At 40.5% G+C, this 21,171-nt stretch overlaps 1 protein-coding gene across 3 annotated transcripts in view; it reads right to left on the reverse strand.

Moving 5' to 3' along the window:
- The window catches only part of LOC127177493 (E3 ubiquitin-protein ligase RNF14), a 65,598-nt gene that overhangs the window by 25,068 nt on the left and 19,359 nt on the right, over nucleotides 1-21,171 (reverse strand). The gene's annotated exons all lie outside the window — the stretch shown is intronic.

A 21,171-nucleotide genomic window follows, 5' to 3' on the forward strand; every position in this document is an offset into this window, starting at 1 on the left:
CTTACTGTTCCCAAACTTTTGAATATATATATATATATATATATATATATATATATTATATTATATTATATTATATTATATTATATTATATTATATAATATAATATAATATAATATATATATATATATATATATATATATATATATATATATATATATATATATATATACACATACATATACAGTGGGTACGGAGAGTACTCAGACCCCCTTCAATTTTTCACTCTTTGTTATATTGCAGCCATTTGCTAAAATCATTTAAAGTTCATTTTTTTTCCTCATTAATGTACACACAGCACCCCATATTGACAGAAAAACACAGAATTGATGACATTTTTGCAGATTTATTAAAAAAGAAAAACTGAAATATCACATGGTCCTAAGTATTCAGACCCTTTGCTCAGTATTTAGTAGAAGCACCCTTTTGATCTAATACAGCCATGAGTCTTCTTGGGAAAGATGCAACAAGTTTTTCACATCTGGATTTGGGGATCCTCTGCCATTCCTCCTTGCAGATCCTCTCCAGTTCTGTCAGGTTGGATGGTAAACGTTGGTGGACAGCCATTTTTAGGTCACTCCAGAGATGCTCAATTGGGTTTAAGTCAGGGCTCTGGCTGGGCCATTCAAGAACAGGCACGGAGTTGTTGTGAAGCCACTCCTTCATTATTTTAGCTGTGTGCTTAGGGGCATTGTCTTGTTGGAAAGTAAACCTTCGGCCCAGTCTGAGGTCCTGAGCACTCTGGAGAAGGTTTTCGTCCAGGATATCCCTGTACTTGGCCGCATTCATCTTTCCCTCAATTGCAACCAGTCGTCCTGTCCCTGCAGCTGAAAAACACCCCCACAGCATGATGCTGCCACCACCATGCTTCACTGTTGGGACTGTATTGGACAGGTGATGAGCAGTGCCTGATTTTCTCCACACATACCGCTTAGAATTAAGGCCAAAAAGTTCTATCTTCGTCTCATCAGACCAGAGAATCTTATTTGTTACCATCTTGGAGTCCTTCAGGTGTTTTTTTTAGCAAACTCCATGCGGGCTTTCATGTGTCTTGCACTGAGGAGAGGCTTCCGTCGGGCCACTCTGCCATAAAGCCCCGACTGGTGGAGGGCTGCAGTGATGGTTGACTTTCTACAACTTTCTCCCATCTCCCGACTGCATCTCTGGAGCTCAGCCACAGTGATCTTTGGGTTCTTCTTTACCTCTCTCACCAAGGCTCTTCTCCCCCGATAGCTCAGTTTGGCCGGATGGCCAGCTCTAGGAAGGGTTCTGGTCGTCCCAAACGTCTTCCATTTAAGGATTATGGAGGCCACTGTGCTCTTAGGAACCTTAAGTGCAGCAGAAATTTTTTTGTAACCTTGGCCAGATCTGTGCCTTGCCACAATTCTGTCTCTGAGCTCTTCAGGCAGTTCCTTTGACCTCATGATTCTCATTTGCTCTGACATGCACTGTGAGCTGTAAGGTCTTATATAGACAGGTGTGTGGCTTTCCTAATCAAGTCCAATCAGTATAATCAAACACAGCTGGACTCAAATGAAGGTGTAGAACCATCTCAAGGATGATCAGAAGGAATGGACAGCACCTGAGTTAAATATATGAGTGTCACAGCAAAGGGTCTGAATACTTAGGACCATGTGATATTTCAGTTTTTCTTTTTTAATAAATCTGCAAAAATGTCAACAATTCTGTGTTTTTCTGTCAATATGGGGTGCTGTGTGTACATTAATGAGGAAAAAAAATGAACTTAAATGATTTTAGCAAATGGCTGCAATATAACAAAGAGTGAAAATTTAAGGGGGTCTGAATACTTTCCGTACCCACTGTATATATATATATATATATATATATAAAATCCATTATAGAGGGTCATATCATTTGTGTAGGCTACAATGAAGGAAAAAAAACAAAAAACAAAAAAAAAAAAAAAAAAAAAAAAAAAAAAAAAATCACATTATCTTTTTTTTTTTTAATCTATTCAGTATCTGTGTTTAAGAATGACAGCTTTTTTTTTATTATAACCGTGTACACAAAGCACATCAAGACTGCAATATCAAAGACAAACAATTGGCAAAAAAATGGAAGTAAATGGATTGTTGAAAACTATGAAGGATTGTGCCAGAAGATGACAGAACTATTGCAGGAAACTGGTATAAAAATGAAATTAAATAAAAATCAACATTCACTATTAAGACCACAAAAACCGACCACAGATATTTTCACAAAGCCAACATCCATGAAAGAGCTGCAAGTACTATAATGACAGACCAGTACTAAAAAAAAAAAAAAAAAAAAAAAGAAAAAAAAGAAAAAAGAGAGATTGGCAGATGGCCCTCTCTTCGCTAAGTTTAATGTGCTAGAGTGATGGAAAGAGTGGTTCAGGGTTCATGCAAGGAATCTGACTGAACTGAAGGAAGCGTAATCACCCTTGGAGAGAAGCGCTATGGCAAGCTAAATACCATGCCAGTCTCCTGAGCCTCAGAGTTTGTGTTTAAGACTCTTGAAAAAACTGGTTCTATTTGCAGATGATAAAATTTGTCGAATGTTAGGTGTAGCCCAACCTGCAGCTCTACAAATGTCTGTTAGAGACGCCCCATTCATCATGGCTGCTAAAGCTGCGTCGCCCCTGGTAGAGTGGGCTCTTACTCCTAAAGGGCAGGGTAGACCTCTGGCCTATTAGGGTGTTCAGATCGCATCCAACAATACAGTGGAAGATCCTCTGTTTGGGAACAGCGTTCCCCTTCTGCTGTCCCTCAAAACAGACAAAGAGCTGTTCAGACTGAAATTCTGTTTATGTTCGATATAAATGCGTAGGGCATGTACTGGGCATCACAAAGACAGGTTGGAGTCCCCTTCCTGGAAGGGGATAGCTTGCAAGGTCACCACTTGACCTCTGAAGGGAGTGGTGGGTACCTTGGGCATGTATCCAGGCCCTAATTCTAGGCATGAATTGTTAACAGAAAGGCCATGAATGTCGTCCACCCTTTTAAAAGAGGTGAGCGCAGTCAGGAGGGCAGTCTTTATAGAAAGGGCTCAAAGATCGACTGAAGTGGCTCAAATGGATCTCTCTGTAGGGCCTGAAGGACCAGAAACAGATCCCAAGAGGGGATGAGGTGCAGCCTGGGCAGATTCAACCTCCAGGCGCCTCTGAGGAATCTAATAACTAAATTCTGATTCTCCACTGATCTGCCTTCCATTGTGTCATGGTTTGCTGAAATCGCAGCCACATAGTGTTGAAGCAGAAAGGTGCCCATTCAGGCTTCCTTGAAGGAAGGATAGCAACGATTCCATGCGATCTCCATGGGTCTTTTCTTTGGGAAGAACACCAAATCACAAAAATGTGACATTTCAGGTTGTATAGCCACCTAGAAGAGGAGGCTCTGGCCTGCGTGAGGATGTTAACCACCACGGGTGCAAGGTCTTTGAAGTTCTCTTGGTCATGTCCAGGGACCATAGATAGAGGCTCCAGAGATCTCGGTGTGGGTGCCAGATTGTGCCCTTCCCCTGGAAGAGGAGATTTCTCCTCAGAGTAATGCGTCAGGGAGGAGCTGACGACAAGAGTACAAGCTCAGGGTCCTGCTGGGCTGTTCCCTGTCCTGCCTGACTGAGGGAAACGCATACTTGTTTAGATCCCTGGGCCAGCTGTGTGCCAGTGCATCTGTACCGAGGCGAAACACCATAGCTCAGTGTTTCCCAACCACTGTGCCATTACAGATTGTCGGATGTGCCTTGAAAAATTATCAAAAACTTCCAATATCTATTATATTTCGTTATTATTATTTTAAATCAGTGCTATTGGTTATTAATATGTCTGTTTCTGGGTTTTACAAATATTTAACAATCTGTAAAATGATGAAAACGTAGTACGATTAATTTACTGCCTTAGATGTGGCTGCTTGAATGAAGGACAAGACACAGATCTCGGTCATTCACCAAAAAAATCTGTCAAAAAAAACCTTGTTAACTACATTTGAGAATGATTTTCATAAAATGTTAATTGCTAGTGTCTGATCATATATAAAGCCAAAACACCAACTATGACAAAACATTTTAATACTGGGAAAAAAACCCCAACAACTTTATATCACATTTCTATCTTTTTTTTGTGTGTGTTTGTTTTTAGTGTTTAGTGGTGTACTGTGGGATTTTTTTTTACTTATCAAAACTGTGCTGTGGCAGAAAAAAGGTTGGGAAACACTGCCATAACTAACAGTGAGTGGATTCTGGTGAGGCAAACAGATCTACTTGTGCCTGGCCGAATCGACTCCAAATCAGCTGGACCGTCTGAGGGTGGAGCCTTCACTTGTCCTGAAGCGAAACTTGTTGTGAGAGAGAATCTGCTACACAATTGAGTTTGCCCAGGATGTGAGTGGCACGCAAAGACTTGAGTCTGTGCTGGCTCCAAAGTAGGAGATGGCGGGCAAGTTGCATGTGAAGGAAGCGAACTGATGGTTGATGTACGCTGCAGTCGTGTTGTCTGTTGTTGTTGACCAACAAATGTTTGCCTTGAATCAGATGTCGGAACCCCTTCAAGTCCAAAAACACTGTCAGCAACTCCAGGCAACTGATATGCCAATGTGGCCGAGGGCCTGTCCAGACCCCTGAGGCTGCATGACCATTGCATATGGTGCCCCAGCCCATCCTGGAGGCATCTGTCACGATCACAATGCTTCTGGACACTTGTTCTAAGAGGACTCCCCGTAAAAACAAAATGTCTTCCCAGGGACTGAAGGTTCTGTGACAGTGTGTTCATGTTCACACTATATGTTCCTTGGCACTAGTGTTGTTTTTGGCGGCCTGTTTTAATTTTAGTTTTAGTCTAGTCTTTGTGTGAAGCCGTCATCTTAGTTTTTATTAGTTTTAGTCACGTTCATACTCTTTTTAGTCTAGTCAAGTTTAGTCGACTAAAAGTCGTCATAGTCATGGAATTATCGATGACTATTTTCGTCTAGTTTTAGTCGACGAAAACTGATGATATTTTAGTCTAGTTTTAGTCGACAAAAACTGATGACATTTAGTCTAGTTTTAGACTAAAAATTTTATTGTAGTCTGACAAATGTAGCTACAGTATTTGGCCAACAAGGGATGCTTAGCAGTAGGTTACTTCCAAAATGTTATACATTATATAATACTAGTTACTGTCTTTTAAAAAATTAGTTACCTTACAATATTACTGTCTCTGAATTGTAATGCCTTACACTACTTTTGAGTTACTTTCACCAAAATATCCACAGAAGTACGACTAGGCATTATAAAATACCAAAATGTAGTTTACTGCAGCTCATTATGCATCCAGTGGAGGGTAATGAGGTAGGTCTATATAGCATAAAATTCTAAAATTATATTTAGATAAGCTACCGGTATGTAGGTCTAAATTAACGTTATAGTTTAGGTTAAACACAGATAAGCACAAAATTGTTACATTTTTTAATAATGCCGGTAAATAAAGACAAATGTTATAATGTGCAAACAATAAACACAATACCTAGCCTATAGACTATTTTGAACGGTTTTCGGAACAGAACAAGAATAAAATATATAAGTTGCTAAACAAGCCAAAACAAATAAGGCTAATTTAAAGCGAAACTGAAAGCAAACGCGTTGTGCTCACGCAGCCTACCTCTCTCATTTGGCATGAACCCAATTAAATGTGTCCATATTTGCGATGTATTTGAATGTTAAACTATTATTTATTAGTAAACCAAGCTTTGTACTTAATGCGCGTAAAAACATCCTCACATGTGTTTGGCCCGACCTCAGGCTGAACAACACGGATTACACTACGCAGTATGCAATATTTGAATTAATCAGTGTATATGTTTGTTGACTGTATGTGTGTGCGTGAGGTGCCGGCGCGATCGAACAGCGGAAACAAACAACAAAAAAAATACTCAGTCATTTTTGGTCATACAGATCATTCGAAATTGCAGCGCGTTTACTTTTATTTCTGTCATCTCCTTTTTCTTTACGTGAACTTTCGACGAGGGCCGCGCCACACTCTTTTCCTTTCGTTTTGTTAATCTGTTAATTAGGCTATTTAAGTTAAATATATTTCGCGTATTCATTCATTTTATGTATAGACTATGATTTGATAAAAAACAGATCTTGTTATTTTTAGTTTAACTTATTTTTGTTGCATCCGCCGCATTCTCTACTCTTCAGCAAAAAGTATACTACTGTAATATTATTACTTTTGTAATGCAGTACTCCCAACACTGATGCTTAGTACACATGGAGTCAGGTAACTTAACTTGTTTGTTGTCATCTTCTAAATAACGCCGCGAGTGGGGCTTGAGGAAGTGACGTCGAGGAAGTGACGTCGCCTGCGTCTGCGCAGTATGACCTGATGCAGCCCACTTCAGAAGTACTGCGAAATAATAATAATAATAACGCGACTAAACAAAACGAAATAACGTTTCGTCTCGTTTTGGTCAACGAAAATGAAGAGACATTTTAGCATAGTTTTTATTTTGTAAACCACATTTAGTCTCGTTTTTATTCGTCAACGATATTGCATTATACATTTAAGTATACAGTAGTCAACATTTGAAGTGGATCAAAAATGTTAATCAAAGTTGTTCTGAAACAAGAAGGGGTATTGTTCAAAATTCATGTTTAACATGTAAGTCTGCTATTAATCAATGCTGTCATCAATGGAATTTCATGCCTCATCACTTTTAATGGTGCCCAGACATGATTATTTGTCACAAGGCATGAAGTGCCTTGTCACACACTCATGACGACAACAGTGCATCAAAAAAACTGTTGGTTGTTCAGTACTTTTGTGATTCACCTGAAGTCACAATGGACTAGAAATGCCTCTTAAACATTTTTTCCTGCAGTGCAGTGCCTTTGGAGTGCCTTAAGGAGCCAGCACAATGGTCATAATGGTGATGCACTGGATACTGTACTGTTACTGTACTGTAGTCACTCTGTGTGGAGTGTCAGAGATTGAAGTAGGACGCAAAACAGGAAAGAAAGCTTTTTCAGTTAAAAAAAACAAGATGTTATTGCACATGTTACAGCAGATCAAAAATCTGAGTTCGTACTGTAAAACAAACATGAACTGAATGGTTTAACAAATGTAAAAAACAAGTCAAGAACGAGAAACAACAAACGTAATGTGCTGAGAGAACCAGTCAGTAGTCAGTGTTACCACCTCTGACACGGATCACAGCCTCACATCGCCTATGCATGCTTGAGATGAGGTTTTGGATGTTCTGTTGAGGGATGGCTTGCCATTCCTCCAGCAATGCTGTTCGCAACTCCACACGGGTTCCTGGAGGGACCTGGCGTGCTTGCACTCTTGACTGTAGCTGCTCCCAAATGTGTTCAATGGGGTTCAAGTCAGGTGACCGGGCTGGCCACTCCATTCTTGAGATGCCCTCCTCCTCCAAGAATTCCGTCACCAGTCTTGCTCGATGTGGGCCGGCGTTGTCATCCATTAGCACGAAATCTGGCCACATTGCACCAGCATACGGCCGCACAACTGGTCTCAGGATTTCATCCCTGTACCTTTGGCCTGTCAGGCTGCCATTTTCAATGATGACAAGCTCTGTCCTTCCACCCATGAAGATGCCTCCCCATACCATGACGGATGAACCACCAATACGGTCATGCTGTACAACATTTTGCGGCAAATTTCTCTCCCCAGGACGACGCCAGACCCTCCTACGCCTGTCTAGGAAGTTCACGCAGAACCGGGACTCATCTGTAAAAAGCACTGTACCCCACTGATTCAGTGTCCACCTGCGGTGTTCTCTGGCCCACTGCAGACGTGCCAGTTTGTGTGCTCTGGAAAGAGGCACCCTCACAGCTGGTCTTCTGGCTCTCAAGCCATCTTCATGAAGTCGTCTTCTCACAGTCTGAGTGGACACTCGCACCCCTGTTGCATCCTGAAGGTCATTTTGCAGGCTGACTGCAGGCATGAAACGATTTCTGCGGGCATGCAGGGTCAAGTATCGGTCTTGATTTGGTGTTGTGACCCGTTGTCTGCCTCCACCATGCTTCCTACTCATACTACCAAACCTTCTGAACCTGTTCCAGGCTCTGGAAATGACACTTTGAGATGTCCCCACTGCATCTGCAACTTCACGCTGAGTCATGCCTCCTTGCAGCATCCCAATGGCCCTGTTAAGGTCAGAATCCTGCAATCTCACTAAATGTGGCATTTTCAGTGTTTTTTGACCTCAAGTGAAGCATTCAGAGCCTTAAATAATGAGCAGTTCCCAATTACGAACACCTGTGACAGGTCAATTGGTACCTAATGACAAACAATCATGTCTGGAGACCATCAAAAGCCATTAAGGATGAAATTTCATTAATGACAACATTGACTAATAACAGACTTATATGTTATGCATAAATTGTGAAAGAAACACATTTTGGTTTTAGGACAACTTTGATGAAACTTTTTGATCCACTTCAAATGTTGACTAGTGTAGTCATCATCACATGACCAGCATTTACGTTGTGTCTCATCTCGTTTTCTTTACGTGATAAAGGTTCGTTGACAACGATATTTAGTCATAATTTTCGTTGATGAAAACAACACTACTTGGCACCATGCCAATCACAGAACTTGGGTATGAAGCCAGTGCTGCAGCGGTCTCATGTGCATTAGACCCAGTGGTGTGACTGCGGCTGAGGATGCCATATGTCCCAGGAGCCTCTAAAAACACTGTTCTGTGTTTGAGTGCTCTCACGCACTTCAACACGGCGTGCAGTCATAGTGACCAAGTCCAAATCCACATAGAGAAAAGAGATACTCTGCACCAGGGAGTGTTTACTCTTTTCCCAGCTGACCCGAAGTCCCAATTGAGCTAGGTGTTTGAGGACCACGTCCCTGTGGGCACAAATCAATTCTCGTGAGGGTGCTAGAATATACCCACTTCCCTGAGAGGGGCAAGGGCAGAACTTGGGCGGACGCCTCGCAAATTGAATCGTGTAGCAGAGCCGGATGGTCCTGAGAAGCCAACGAGAAGGATTGGGTAGGCTTACCCAATCATTCAAGAACTCTGCCAGCAGTCTTAGAGGAACTACACCCAACATACCTGGAGTGGGATGCTGTGGCCAAACAAAGCAGACTGGAGATGAGAAGCCCCGAGTGCCTTGTCCGATGAATTCGTCAGGCTGGGCGGTTTGTCTAATTGAGAGGGACTGTCCAGGTGATGAATCTGAAGAGTTGGAGATGAATGTGTGGAGACACAAGGTGTGTGTCCAAACACATCCTGGTCTGCAGTGTCAGCGTCTGGCCATCTTGTGGAGGGCCAGTAGCACTGTGAAGATAACCCAGCGTAGAGAAGGAGAGAAGACCAAGTGGTGGTCAATAAAAGACAGCCAGCCAGGATGGAGCACAGCCAGCCAGGATGGAGCCGAATCCACCTTTTGTCACCCCGTAGAGAGTAAATCCGGGCAGGTCAGTTGGCACAGTTCCTGCAGCAATTTTGGGTTGGGATCACCCTTGTGCAGAACTCGTAACACATTGGCCTGGTACACATGCAGGATGGCCATAGCGTGCAGGGCGGATGCCCCTCTCCACTTGGGGAATCTCTGTATATCCCCTCTCTGGACCCCCATCGAGGGTGGTAAGGGAGGAGTTGGTGTATCACGTTCTGGCCGAAAATGGGGCCTTTCATGATTTTGTCAATTCCTTGTGCACTTCCGGGAAGAAAGGCACTGGGGTCCAGCGTAGCTTAGAATCACGGTCATCATCCAGATACCAACTGTCCAGCTGCAAACGTTCGGGCCGAGGTGAAGGATTTCACTCCAGCCTGATCTCCTTGGCTGCCCGTTCAAGCATGGCTGCTATTTCAGCATCCGCCTCTTACTAAAACTCGGCCCCTGCAGAAACCTGCTCAGCCTGAGGTCTCAGCTTCAGATGGCTCATCCCCTCTCTCCGATGCTGCAGCTGGCTGTTCTTGCCCTTCAAAAATCAAAGCCGTACTGAGACAGACTATCAAACCCATCCAGAACATCGACCAGGGGACACAAGTTTTCTCTTAAAACCTATTCACAAAGCTGCTGAGACAAACTTTTACTAAGCAATAGAGAGAAGTCTTAAGCTAAGAGTAAGGGCGGGGTTGACCTCGTTGCTATGGATGATATCAGCATACTTACTAACTATGCACACAGTGATTGGCTGATATGGGACGGGTTTCTGTAGAGATTTATTTATAGAAGATTTATATTGCAGAGCACAATATTATGTTATATTTATTCAAATAATGTTTTAAATTTAAAAAAAAATTAATTGCCACATTCAAATAAAGATTTTAAATGCAGGCTAAGTGTCACTAATTAAACAAGTATATGATGACAAGGGTAGAGCGCTCCCACTTAAGGCACTGTGACTTCCCCACTCAAATGCAGATGCAGAGAGTGGGTTCTCTATGGTGGGTTTAAACAAAACCAAAACGAGGAAGAGTCCAAATTTCTTTTTGCCTGTTGTTGTTTTGTTTTTGTTTTTTTAAATATAAAAATGTTTTATTTGGATGAATTTGTCTGTCTTTTAAAAGATTAACTAATTGTTATAATTTGTGCTGGTCAATTATGAACAATAGGTAAAATTTAACTGCTAGCAAAAACTTAAGAGAATTCGGTGGGGCTGAGGGGCCACTGCTGCAAATATTTGAGTGGCCACTCACTCCAAACTTTTGAGAAAACTTGAGAGCCCTGTAACTTTAAGTGAACTTAAAACAATTTTTACATAAACCCATTATTTACCTGTGCCTTCCAGGAAAGTAGAAAATATACAGAAATTAAATAAAGTTCCAAGCAAACACTAAACAAACATAGATGAATCTTTAAGGCTACAAAAGTTATTGATTTCCTCTTTTTTCTTTTGTGCTTTGATTAATAGACATCACAGCAGCTGGGTTATTAGGTTATTTGGCTGCTATTACTTTAAGAGCTGCCGCTTCTGAATGTGACGTGGATCTGACACGCATGCTTGTAGTTTCATTTGTGATTTAATATGAAGTAATACAGTGCAATGTTTAGTGCAATGGAAGTGCCCTTGCTACAAGCATAGTATAATGGGTGACAGGACAGGTAAATCGCCTGCGTTAACGTGCTAATTTTGACAGTACTAAAGTAAACCAATCCAATCCGGCTTAGATTGAAACTAGGGGTGGGTGATATGGCAAAAATATCATATCACGATTTTATTTCAGGAAAATCACTATTTATGATTTTTTAATCACGATTTTTTGTCGGTTTTACTATTTTTTTGCAAGTTGTCTGAGCAATACAGCCAAACTAATTTCCTTATTTTTGTAGGATCAGAAGTAAATGCTCATTTGTACGATTGGCTAACAGTTGTTTATGTTTGACAGTCTACATTAGGGGTCTCCAAACTCGGTCCTGAAGGGCCGGTATCCTGCAGAGTTTAGCTCCAACTCTACAGGACTCTGGCCCTCCAGAAATGAGTTTGGAGACCCCTGGTCTACATCCTTTATAGAATGCTGCCTTGCTTAAGGTTTAACAATGCATAAATACTCAGTATATATCAAACGATTTGTAATAACAGACAAAGCAATAGTGACTACATAATAAAACAGTTATTTACACGTGTCTGGTGCAACATTACTGTTGGATCCAATACAGTCGGCACAATTTTTCATCAAATTTTTGTTTCAGTCTTTCTGAAAATCAAATTGTGCCTTGTTTCTAAATGAATCCATGGTCAAATGAAGTAGGGGAGAGCAGGGACGAGGGGCAGTTGCAACATGGTTTATTTCTTTAAGCAGGAATAAGCTACAGTGATGATATTCATACTGCACATGCTTTATTGGCCCCTCATCCTTCCTTGAAGAAATCAGCCACGTGACTGCCTTCTACAAAAAAAAAAAAATTCATGGTAAAAAAAAAAAAAAAATTTTTAAAGGTCAGATTTTTGGTCATAGTGTCTGAGTTGTTTGTGTAAAACCATAACATTTTAATCAGTGTTTTCGGAGTTTCTAATAGGCATAGCTAGTGTGTGTCAATTATATTGTTTCAAGCTAATATAACAAGTTTTATTACGGCTATTGTCAGACCTTTTGGACTGTTTTTGTGTGTTTTCTCCCGTGTATGCCCTTATTTGGACTTTCCGCTTCCGTTTGTAATTATCACGTCACTGTTTAATCGTCTGCACCTGTCTCCCCCTTGATTTGTCTGTGTATTTAAGTTTGGTTGTGTTTCAAGTTTGGTTGTCGGTGATTGTAATGTCATACCCGTCTGTTTGTATTGTTACTCCGTCAGGTTATGTTGTGTTTGCTGGTTCCCTGCTGTTTCCTGTCCGTTCCTGTTTCCCTGTGGATATTATAAATAAAACTCTATGTTCTGGACCTCCTCGCTCATCCTTATCATTCCCCGCACACGACACCGTGACAGCTATCAGTGTAGGGAAAGTTACAACGCATTGCAACCATCCCAACATGCTGTTCCTTACCACAAGACTGAATGAAAAGCTTGCCATATTTAGGGCCCGAGCCCTAAAAGGGCGAAGGCCCTATTGATCCCCTAAGGATTATTAGGGCCCGAGCCATAAAAGGGCGAAGGCCCTGTTGTTTTTCTAAGGATTATTAGGGCCCGTGCCCTGAAAGGGCGAGAGCCCTATTGTTTTTCGAAGGATTATTCTTCTTTATTAGGGCCCGAGCCCTGAAAGGGCGAAAGCCCTATTGTTTTTCTTAGGATTTTTAGGGCCCGAGCCCTAAAAGGGCGAAGGCCCTATTGATCCCCTAAGGATTATTAGGGCCCGAGCCCTAAAAGGGCGAAGGCCCTATTGTTTTTCTAAGGATTATTATTAGGGCCCGAGCCCTAAAAGGGCAAGAGCCCTATTGTTTTTCGAAGGATTCTTCTTCTTTATTAGGGCCCGAGCCCTGAAAGGGCGAGAGCCCTATTGTTTTTCTTAGGATTTTTTACTATTATTAGGGCCACAGCCCTGAAAGGGCGAGAGCCCTATTGTTTTTCGAAGGATTCTTCTTCTTTATTATTATTAGGGCACGAGCCCTGAAAGGGCAAGAGCCCTATTGTTTTTCTTAGGATTTTTAGGGCCCGAGCCCTGAAAGGGCGAGAGCCCTATTGTTTTTTGTTGGATTCTTCTTCTTCTTATTATTATTATTTTTCTTTAAGGTTTTGGGGGGTTTTGGGGCCCTTAACATGCTCAAAAACTCTTGAAAATTGGCACACACCTTGGAATCTGCGGCCATTAGGGCCGGGCAGAGACTGGTACATGGGCGTGGCAAGGGGACTCTACAGCGCCCCCTGGAATTTGGACGGTCATATATCACACATACTTGCACGTACACATATGAAACTCGGTACACATATAGAACTCATCAATTTGAATAACTTTCACCTCTATGTCATTAGCTAATCCCAACAGGAAGTTAGTTATTCTGGGTTTTGTCAAAAACGCATGCTCTGGAATTTGATATACTAGTCCTAGGTTTTTTACCTGATTGCCACCAAACTTGGTCAACCTGATCTCAAGACATTGGGGATGAAAAATTGTGAGGGGATTTTTGATATCTCGAACGGTTTGGCCGTGGCGAAGCGTTGAAATTATGGCGAGAAATTAGAAACAGGAAATGGCTAATAACTACTGCACACATTGTCTGATTCTGATGAAACTTCAGCGGTTTGTTCGTTCTATGATGCCGATCACATAGATGTGACTATTAGGAGTCAAAGTTATGGCGCCACCAACTGGCAACAGGAAGTGTGTCTCTTTTAAAAGTGCTTTGATATCACATGGTTATTTTTACCCGATTTGCTTCAAACTTCATCAGAATAATGTCAAAACACGGCCGATAAGAATCTGTAAGGGGGTCATTGATACATTAAACGCTGTTGCCATGGCAACATGTCAAACTTTAACATTTGTTTCCTGTGCTTTTGGGGCACTTAATAAGCTTAGATTTTCATGAAACTCAACACACACATCAGTATTAATGATAGTTAGACACTGGCAAAGGCTCATAAGTGGGCGTGGAGGAGGCGCTCTATAGCGCCACCTTTTGTCAAAAGTGGGGGGGTTAGTTTAAGCTACAGACACCAAACTCGGTATGTATATTGTTCTCATCAAGCCGGACAACTTTCTAATTTACATCCATTAGCTGCAACCAACAGGAAGTCTGCTATTTTGATTTGAATGTGGATTTTTGGAAAAATCAGGCTATAAACAAATTCATACTCCTCCAAGCAGGAATAAGTGGTTCACACCAAACTTTGTAAACATGATGCCAACATAATGAAGATGTTAAATTGCGAGCAGATTTTGGATATCTTGAACGGTTGATTTATAGTGATTTTTTGAAATTAGCAGAAAAAACATAACCGTAATACTAAAATGCAGCATCCAAACACTTTAAAAAAAAAATCATACATAGAACTAGTCATTCTGAGAAATAAATGCTTAGTTCCATCGATATAAAATAATCAACAAAAATTAAAAAACTATTAAACATCTGCTCTCACTCTAACTCTCTCACTCTAACTCTGTGTCGGGGGATGGGCTTAAGTCTGTGTATGTGTGTGTGTAAGTGTGACTGGGGGTAGTTGAGTGGCTGTGTGTGTGTGTGTCTGTGTGTGTGTGTGTGTGTGTGTGTGTGAGAGAGAGAGAGAGAGACTGAGAGAGACAGAGTGCATTTAAAGTGTATTATCCTAACTCTTCACAACTTTTTACATATGAAAAACAAGTCATTCTAAGGAAATGTGTTTATCATGTTTTCAGAGGCTGCAAAAACATTTGAAATATCACACTTGTAAACTAGCTGATGAAGACTGTAATACCGAGGATGAACACAAGATGACCTCATAGGATAAGGAATCTTTTCAACTCTAATCCTATCTCATTCTCATTGTGACAGAATGACTTAAAAGCATTTTGATTTTAACCCTTTCATTGCTGTGACACTTCAATCCAAACTGGTACAGGGATACTGTTAATGCATGTGTCCGCTGGGCACCGTTTTTCTGATGGCACCAGGGTTGCGGATGCGCTGGCGGCGAGTGCCTGTCCATCGCTGCTTGCAGCTATATTTATTATTATTTTTTTCAAGGTTTTGGGGGGTTTTGAGGCCCTTAACGTGCTCAAAAACTCTTGAAAATCGGCACACACATTGGAATCTGCTGCCATTAGGACGCCCCAGAGGCTGGGCCCCGGGCGTGGCACAGGGGCTCTACAGCGCCCCCTGGAACACTTTTCAAATCTTGATGTATATCACGCACATACTTGCACATATACATATGAAACTCGGTACACATATAGATCTCACTGAGCCGAACAACTCACGCACTCTGTGTCATGAGCTAATCCCAACAGGAAGTGAGCTATTCAGGGCTGTTTAAAAAGCGTATGCTCTGGAATTTGATATACTAGTTCTAGGTTTTTTACCCAATTGCCACCAAACTCGGTCAACCTGATCTCAAGACATTGGGGATGAAAAATTGTGAGGGGATTTTTGATATCTCGAACGGTTTGGCCGTGGCGAAGCGTTGAAATTATGGCGAGAAATGTGAAACAGGAAATGGCTAATAACTTCTGCATACATCGTCTGATTTTGATGAAACTTCATCAAAATTCTCTTTTAAAAATGCTTTGATATCACATGGCTAATTTTACCCAATTGGCTTCAAACTTCATCAGAATAATGTCAAAACACGGCCAATGACAATGTGTAAAGGGATCGTGGATACATTAAATGCTGTTGCCATGGCAACATGTCAAACTTTAACATTTGTTTCCTGTGTTTTTGGGGCACTTAATAAGCTTAGATTGTCATGAAACTCAACACACATCAGTATTAATGATAGTTAGACACTGGCAAAGGCTCATAAATGGGCGTGGAGGAGACGCTCTATAGCGCCACCTTTTGTCAAAAGTTGGGGGGTTAGTTTTAGCTACAGACACCAAATTTGGTATGTATACTGGTCTAATCAAGCCGGACAACTTTCTAATTTACACCCATTAGCTGCAACCAACAGGAAGTCTGCTATTTTGATTTGAATGTGGATTTTTGGAAAAACGTAGCTGTGAATGAATGAATACTACTCCTACAAAAAACAATGAATTTACACCAAACTTTGTCAACATGATGCCAACATACTGAAGATGTTAAATTGTGAGCGGATTTGGGATATCTTCAATGGTTGATTTATGGTGATTTATTAAATTAGCAGTAAAAAACACAACCGTAATTTTAAAATGCAGCATCCAAACACTTTACAACTTTTTATATACATAGAACTAGTCATTCTGAGAAATAAATGCTTACTTCCATTGATATAAAATAGTCTACTAAAAATTAGGGTTGGGTACCGAAACCCGGTGCCAATACGGCACCGGTACCCATGTGACCGGTATGTACCGGACCGAATCAGAACGCGAATTTCGGTGCCTCATTTCGGTGCCACTTAAATGCCTGAACTGTCGATTTAAATATTTGTCTTCTGGTGCTATGACACGGATGTAGAAGCATTGATTCATCAACATGCATGATCGCTAGTTAAATTTAAATACTGCATTCATGGGGTGTCAGAATGATCAGAAAATTTATTTACTGAATGAGAACTCACGTGAACGTCGGAAAGCTTTGATGATAGAAATCCAAGACATCTTTGTAGTTACTACCCATTTTCACATTTCAAATTAAAAACACAAATCGTCTGGAAATGAGACCATCCGAGAAGTGCGTGAATGCTGCAACTATCGTTACACTTGCTCTGACTGCAGCAGGTGGTTTGCCGTTAGCTTAGCGAGCTACATTAAACGCGTCTAACTTAAAATGCCAAAAACTAAACATTCTAAAGTGTGGCTATATTTCACGAGAAATGATTCAGACACTGCGACGTGCAGCAAATGTTTTACAGCAGTTGCGTGTGAAGGAGAAAACGCGTCAAACCTAATGAAACATTTGATGGTATGTGGAATAAAGTTGAAAGCAGAGGGATGCACCGTGTTTGACAGTTTGCAGACTTCAGCTGGAGAGGTGTCGTATTTTGCCAGAGACGGCAAATATGTGATGCGATCTAGGAAAACCCAACACATGGTGAAATGTTACCTTTTTATTTTTTACATAACCTACGTTATGGCTATCTTAGGTTGGCTGATAGCGATGATTTTCAGGAATGGGATTTTGAGAAAAACGGCTTTAAAGTGAGACGGCTTTCACTTTCACTTTACGGGTTTAACGAGAGCTGTCTGTCAAGTTAGGAGCGCTACTGCATCATTACACAAACAGAATAACGTTTGTTTTCCGTCGATCACCCATTTTATGTTTAGTAAATAATGCAGCACCTTGTAGTAAAGCGAGCGACTGTCATCGGACTCCTCTTTAGTAACTTCATTATCCGATCCTTCATCTCTGGATGTGAAATAGCCCGTAACATCATTTAGGGCACTGACATCACCAAAACTGAGCAGATTGAGACGAGTAAGATCGGTTAAGTGAGCAGCTGCAGTACTTTACACAGCGTTGTTGTGCTCCGACATCTCACGATATTAAAATAAATAAATAAATAAATAACTTTGCTTGCCGTACTTTACACAGGACTGGTGGAGAATGTGAACTGATACGCCTTTACTAAATATGTTACGTGGTTTATTTTGACAGGTTAACTGTTTTTGTGGTGTTAAGGGAAAGCACCTCGTTCTTAACATAGGAGAAAGACAGTCATTTCTGCTTGCTGCAATAAATGTCTATTTTTCTGCACTAAACAAGTGAATATTTTCAGAGATGACAGACAATAGATTATTATAGAATAATAATTTAATGAAAAACGAATTTCCTGAAACCGTCCCACCGCGACATCCGATGGGTTTTCCCAGATCTCATCACATATAGTCATATTTCTGAAAAAGAATTGCTGAAATTTTAAGCTGTTAAATTATTGTAGTTGGGTTAGGTGGCTTAGGTTTTATTGTTGTTGCGTTTTGCATTGACTTAATAATGTATAGTACTACTTTTTTTTTTTTTTTACTTTTAATACATTGTTCAATTTAAAGAACTTTTTTTGTCCAATAAAAATATATTCTTGTGTCATCCACCACTTTGTGGCTTTTTTAAAAGTATCGGTTCAGGCACCGTTTTGGCACCGGTACCATTTTAAAAGTATCGATTTGGCACCGGTATCGAAAAAAAACCCCAAACGATACCCAACCCTACTAAAAATAGAAAATTAAAAAACTATTCAACATCTTATCTCACTCTAACTCTCTCACTCTAACTCTGTGTGTGTGCGTTAAGTGTGTGTGTAAGTGTTGACAGTGGGGGAGGGTGGCTGTCAGAGACAGAGAGACAGAGAGAGACAGAGTGTATTGAAAGTGTATTATCCTAACTCTTCACAACTTTTTACATATGAAAAACAAGTCATTCTTAGGAAATATGTTTATCATATTTTCAGAGACCACAAAAACATTTCAGATATCACACATGTAAACTAGCAGATGAAGACTATAATACCAAGGATGAACACAAGATGACCTCATAGGATAAGGAATCTTTTTCAGCTCATTCACAGTCTGTCAGAATGATGTAAAAGCATTTTGGGTAAAACTTTCTATGAAGCCCCTATTTATAATACATTATAATGGTATTTATAAGGGATTAAAATGAATGCATAATGCATTATAAAAACCTTATAATATGTTATATCATTTCATGAATAATCATAACATCAATTATAATATTAAAATACTTGAGTATTTGAGGATATAACTTTTAAGATTATGATTTTTTATAACACACAATGGACAACATATCAAATCTACTTAATTTATAACGGACTATATCATATTACATTTCTTTTTTTACATTATATATTATGTTTTATTTTGATGGTCCCCCTAGTCTATTGACAATAAGCAATTGTACAACTACATGTGAACTAACACTCCTTAGAGTATTATAAATACGGGCTTCATCGAACGTGTTGCTGCAGTTTGCTTTTAACCCTTTCATTGCTGTAACCCTTCAATCCAAACTGCCACAGGATTACTGTCAATGCATGTGCCCGCTGGGCACCATTTTCCTGATGCTACCGGCATGGCGATTGCGCTGGCGGTGAGAGCCCGTCATCGCTGCTTGCAGCTATTTTTTTTTTATTTTTTTATTTTTTATTTAGTCTTAGTTTTTTTCTTTAAGACTGGGGCATTTTGAGGGCCTTAACATGCTCAAAAACTCTTGAAAATTGGCACACATGTTGGAATCTGCGGCCATCAGGACGCTGCAGAGACTGGGACCCGGGTGTGGCACAGGGGCTCTACGGCGCCCCCTGGAAAATTGTCCGAAAACTTGATGTATAGCTCACACACACTTGCACGTATACATATGAAACTCGGTACACATATAGATCTCATTGAGCTGAACAACTTTCGCACTCATGTCAAAGGCTCCACCCAACAGGAAGTGAGCTATTCAGGGCTGTTTAAAAAGCGCATGCTCTGGAATTTGATATACTCCTCGGAGGCCTTTATTCCGATGGCCACCAAACTCGGTCTGCATGACCTCAAGACATTGGGGATGCTAAATTGCGGAGGGATTTTTGATATCTCGAACGGTTTGGCCATGGCGAGGCAACAAATTTATGGCGAGAAATGTGAAACAGGAAATGGTTAATAACTATTGCACACATTGTCTGATTCTGATGAAACTTCAGGAGTTTGTTCGTTGTATGATGCCAATCACATAGATGTGACTATCATGAGTCAAAGTTATAGCGCCACCAACTGGCAGCAGGAAGTGTGTTGTTTTTAAAATGCTTTTAAATCAGCCTCTTAATTTTACTCGATTTGCTTCAACCTTCATCAGAATAATGTCAAAACCGATGAGAATCTGTAAAGGGATCGTTGATACATTAAATGCTGTTGCCATGACAACGTGTCAAACTTTAACATTTGTTTCCTGTGTTTTTGGGGCACTTAATAAGCTTAGATTTTCATGAAACTCAAAACACACATCAATATTAATGATAGTTAGACACTGGCAAAGGCTAATAAATGGGTGTGGAGGAGGCGCTCTATAGCGCCACCTTTTGTCAAAAGTTGGGGGGTTAGTTTTAGCTACAGACACCAAACTTGGTATGTATATTGGTCTCATCAAGCCGGACAACTTTCTAATTTACACTCATTAGCTGTGACCAACAGGAAGTCGGCTATTTTGATTTGAATGTGGATTTTCTATTAGAATAATTTAAAAGCATTTTGCTTTTAACCCTGTCATTGCTGTAACCCTTTAATCCAAACTGCCACAGGGTTACTGTCAATGCATGTCAATGCAATGCATTTTTCTGATGTCACCAGGGTTGCGGATGCGCTGGCGGCGAGGGCCCGCCCATCGCTGCTTGCAGCTATATTACATAATTGTAATTTTATGGATTAATAAAAAAAAAACCCTTTCAACAGTTAGGCATCTCTCCTTTTTTATTTAAGTGAACAGGTTAAAAATCTACTTGTTACTTGAGAATGTTTTTTCCATTTACTATGGTTTTAAACAGCCAATTTACCTTACTGAAGACCCTGTCTGTGCACAAATAAAATAAAGAAATTGCAAAATGATATTTAAGAATGATTTAATTACATTTTAATGAATGTTGCAACTGTCCTCTGTTGTGGGGTCAATTGCAACATTTTGTCTATTCAAGTGTAAATTGTACATATATTATCATATGTACACATGTTGCAGCAATGTGGGTAAGTAGCTGACAGATGTGGCTTTATTGTATTGTATTTAGCTTTCTAATACAGTCTCTGAGAAACTAAAGGAAATGCAAAAAGTGTTGCAACCATCTCCACTCTCCCCTAAACAAAGGACCAAGTTTTTACTGACGAGGACTGTTTATCATTTGGTTTCTGCGTAGACCTGCGTTTGCCGCTCTCCTCATTTACCTAATATGTGCGTGAATCTGTGTGTGGGGCTAGACAGGCACCTGCTAAGCAGGCTAAGCAGGCACTGATCTGCGGAGGTGTTCAGCCACACTATTATGTCATGAAGTGGCACATTCCACAACCTGTTGTTTTGGCAGACTGGCTTCAATATAAGTTGTTTTTAAACTAATGAGAAAGTTATAGCACAATGAACGATTCGAGCACAATGACCGCTTGTGAAAAGATCATGAGAATTTTAATTTCTCAATTCATGAACCCTTTGAAGCTGATTGGTCAAACTGCGGTTTGAGATTTGAAAACCAGAA

The sequence above is a fragment of the Labeo rohita genome, chromosome 15 (assembly GCF_022985175.1).
Source record: "Labeo rohita strain BAU-BD-2019 chromosome 15, IGBB_LRoh.1.0, whole genome shotgun sequence".
Taxonomy (NCBI): Eukaryota; Metazoa; Chordata; class Actinopteri; order Cypriniformes; family Cyprinidae; genus Labeo; species Labeo rohita.